The sequence below is a fragment of the Panthera leo genome, chromosome D4, assembly GCF_018350215.1.
Source record: "Panthera leo isolate Ple1 chromosome D4, P.leo_Ple1_pat1.1, whole genome shotgun sequence".
Taxonomy (NCBI): Eukaryota; Metazoa; Chordata; class Mammalia; order Carnivora; family Felidae; genus Panthera; species Panthera leo.
Window position 1 is genome coordinate 61,863,037 of NC_056691.1, and position 4,174 is coordinate 61,867,210.

Genomic DNA, 4,174 nt, shown 5'->3' on the forward strand with positions numbered 1-4,174 from the left:
CCCCCTCCGCACTCTTGGCAGGGTCAGGGCGCCCCCTCACGCGGCGGGCTCGCGCCCGAGGCCCGGCTAAAAATAGCCAGGCTCCACTATATTTGGTTCGGCCGGATCCCGACGCGGCCGCGCGCACTCCGCCCCGCCCCGCGCGCTCCGCCCCGCCCCGCCCCGCCCCGCCCCGCGCGCTCCGCCCCGCCCCGCGCGGCACTGAATGGAGAAGGGGCGGGGGTGACCGAGGGGAACCTACTCCGCTATCTGCGGCGCGCGCCGGCGGCAGGGCCCGGCCAACTGCCGAATTTAGTAACATCGCCTGCGTCAATCACGCGCCTCCTGTGCGTCAGCGCCGCGCTGCTCCAGGTCCTGCTCCCCCCACCCCCCAGCCTTTGAATGGATACAATGTAGCAGCGCCCTCCTTCCTTCCTAGACTGGATTGGAACCCGCGGCAGTGCAAAGGCTCCATTCCTCTCTGCTGGGTCAACTTTCGGAGCATCCTCCCACGGTCTTCTCCACACCACTCTGTGGAATCGAAGAAATAAACCAATGTCATACATATGTATATAATAGTATATATAATATACATAACACTAGTTTTGTTTTCAAGTTTCTGGTGCTAACTCGAACCTTCGATTCTGAACCTTGAGCTGTCGACAGCTCCCTCCCACTACGCCACACACACACACACACACACACACACACACACACACACACGCAAAGATTGGGGAAGGTCAAAGAAATAGAATGCCACATCTGATTCAAGCAGACCACATGGGGACCATGCCTGTCTGCATTGTTTCACTCAAATATTTTCTCCACCTCAAAAATTAATTTCTAGAGAGGTTGCTTTCACTCAGCTGCACGTTGAAACTAGGAGACTTTAACTCTGATAAATTTTTGTTTTTGTTTTCAGCAAGAAATACACACTTAAATTCAACATTTCCAGGAAGAAATTGCTCTCCCTCACACAGTCGCTGAGGCTTTCAGCACACTGTTTCATGACAAATGTGTCCCAGAAGACCAGAGCAAATCCCATGGCGAGGGACTCACTAATAAATCTTGTTGATTGATTTCGAAATGTTTAATTTGGGAGATTGTGAGAGGGGCAACCAGCAAAAAGTGAAAGTGCGAGCTGAGATTTCCACTTCTGCGGGGGGGGGGGGGGAATGATTTGCAACAGACCCGCTCAGCTGTTCAACACGTGTGTTTCTTTTACACACATTAAGTAGTTTCTTCTGCAGCGCGCACGTGGATGATGGATGTGCACTCAGTTGGGTTATAGTGGGTCCAGTTAGGAAATCCACACCTTAGTATAAAGAAATAAAACCTTATCTTCCCGGAGCCATCTGCATCCCAGTGCGAAACACGCACTCAGCAAATTATAGGAGGAGAGGGATTAGTCTACACGCTGAGGGCCAGAGAGACTTAAACAGCTTTGGAACTGTTGCTTGAGGAAAGCGCAGCTGCACCTCAGGGAGTCTTCGGGCCGGTGCCTGACTCCTGCACCGGCTGCCAGGTCACTCGGAGAAGCTGGCTGGCGGAGCCTTCCCTTTCGGAAGAGCTGTCCTCTCCCTTACCCCCCTCTCCCTGGCTCCATGCCTCGGGGCAGCCTCGGAGTCGCGCCAGCAGCACTCCTCCAACTCTACTCCACCCGAGCCTGACAGCTGGGCGGTCCCGCCTGACCCGCGGGCGGGCCGCTGCACCCTCTCGCAGACTCGCGCCCAGGAGAGCAGCGTCGCTGCGAAGGGATTGGCGGCGCGGGTCCAAAAGGCCCCCCTGCCGGGGCTGGCCGTGCCGCGCAGTTTCCATTGTGCAGCCCTGAGAATGGCCGGGGAACGCGCGCGCGCGCACATGCACACATACACACACACACACACACACACACACACACACACACACACCCTCCCTCGCACACGCGGAACCGGCTGGGCCAGGGGAGGGAGGAGGAGGGTGACGTAGCGTCCCATGGCGTCACATTGACGTCTCGCATTCCAGGCACTCTATGGAGAGGCCGCTAGGGCTCCTGTGGCATAAATGACGTGCCGAGAGAGCGAGCGAACGCGCAGCCGGGAGAGCGGAGTCTCCTGCCTCCCGCCCCCCACCCCTCCAGCTCCTGCTCCTCCTCCGCTCCCCACACACAGACGAGCTCACACCCGCTCCCTCACTCGCACACACAGACACGCGCGCACACAAGCTCCGCACACACTCTCCACTCTCTCCCGCGCGCTCACACCCCTCTCGCCCCGCGCCCTCGCCCGTGCAGAGCTGCGCGGCAGCCGGACGCCCCTCCCGGACTCACTTTGCAACGCTGACAGCGCCGGCGGTGGCCTTGGAGGTGGGAACTGCGGCGGCATCCTCCCCCCTGGTCGCGGCCGGAGCCCGGACGCCCGCGGAACCCCTCGCCGGCACTCTCCCATGAGTCGGGATCGCAGCATCCCCTGCCAGACGCGCACCACCTCTGGGAGCCGCTGGGCTTGTACACCGCAGCCCTTCCGGGACAGCAGCTGTGACTCCCCCCCCAGTGCAGATTTCGGGGCAGCTCTCTAGAAACTCGCTCTAAAGACGGAACCGCTACAGCACTCGAGTACGTATGAGATTCGCCCAGTTAATTGGGGGACTTGTTAAAAAGTTGGCGCGCTGGGAAGCGTCGCTCCCGAAATTGACAACTTTGAGTGTGGGGTTTTTCCCCCTCGCCTCCTCGCTCTGGCTTTGCTCGCCGAGTGGCCCGGTGGGTTCTGATCTGAAACTTTTCCCCTGTAGCGGGCCCGCGGGGATCTCTGAAGCTCGTGGGATTCCTGCCCCCACCCGAAGAGGCGAAAAGCCTCTAACAAAGAGGAGGACCGGGATTTGTGCAGTAGCAGCTCCAGCGATGTAATTCAGGGTATTTCGGCTCTAGTTGTCATGGTAATGATGCTCTCGGCGGCGGCGGCGGCGGCGGCGGCGGCGGCGGCGGCAGCGGCAGCGGCAGGGAGTTGCAGCTCCGGTGATGAACGGCAGTAATTTTCCTGCCTTTTAACTAGGATTGAAAATAGGGGCTTCAGTGGGTCCAAGTTAATATATCTAATGGTGACTCCCAGCTGGTTGGCTGGGAGGAAGCTTGAGAGGGAAGGGGCCTGGGCAGCAGTGGTTGGAGTTTGCAAAGGCGCTCCGGTGATCTCTGGAAACAGGGCGTAATTGTAGGAATGTGGCTTATTGTATTGAAATGAGCCTGGGGCTCTCCTAGGCACGTCTGCCTGGCGTAGCCTACTTGCCCGTATACACTTTTCCCTTCAGAGGTAATCGGGTGTAATTGCCGACTCCCGAGCCCGGACACGCGTGGGGATGGTGTTCCTTTCCTTCGGGCCTTGGCTTGGTGTGGGAATGTTTTACTCTTAACTGACTTTTGGAGAAGTTGCTCTGAGTGTTTTGCTCTTAATAGAAATAAATGAAAGTTCTCGGTGAGAGGAGAGCGGTTATGAGAGCGCAGCCTGCGGAGACTGGCTTCCAAAGGCACCTCTCGAACCCGTTGGAAGCTTGGGTCAGTAGTAAGAGAGAAAGCATTTGTCCCTTGCTTCTAAAGAACGTTCCTGGAGATTGCCTTTTATTTACGCCTCTGGATTCTTCAGAGGGAAGAGCTGCAAGGAGTTTAGTAATCAGAAATCTCGGGCTGTTATCCCAGAGCCTTAGGGTGCCAGGACAAAGGTAAAGGACAAATCTGTCCTGAATCTTCTATTCCCACGACAGAGAAGTATTTTACAGAACTGAGTTGGGGAAAGAAAAAAGCTGCCCAACGCGGCTACTTAGGGACAATGAATGAAGTTAGAGTTCATTCGAGTTATCTTACCTGTATTCGGCGCTCCTAACGTGAATATCAAAGACTCCTTTGGCTAGGCAATCTCCACACCGGCTCCCTCCCCCCGCACCCACCCACTCCCTTCCCTACGGACGCGCGCTCGCAGAAATTCTCCCCCGCGGTTTGTCTCCTCTCCCTCGGTCTTTCTGAGAATCTCTGTCTTTCCCTTTCTGTCGGTCTCTCCTCCACTCCTACTGCCCCCGCCCAACCTCCGCCCCCGCTCCCCAGGGTTGGAAACTCCGCGGAGGAGCCCCGGTCACAATGGTGCGTTTCACGGTTTCCTCCACACACTTCACCACGGGGAGGGGAACACGGGGGTGTTCCTTTCGGCTGCCCACGAGAAAGAAAGGAGCT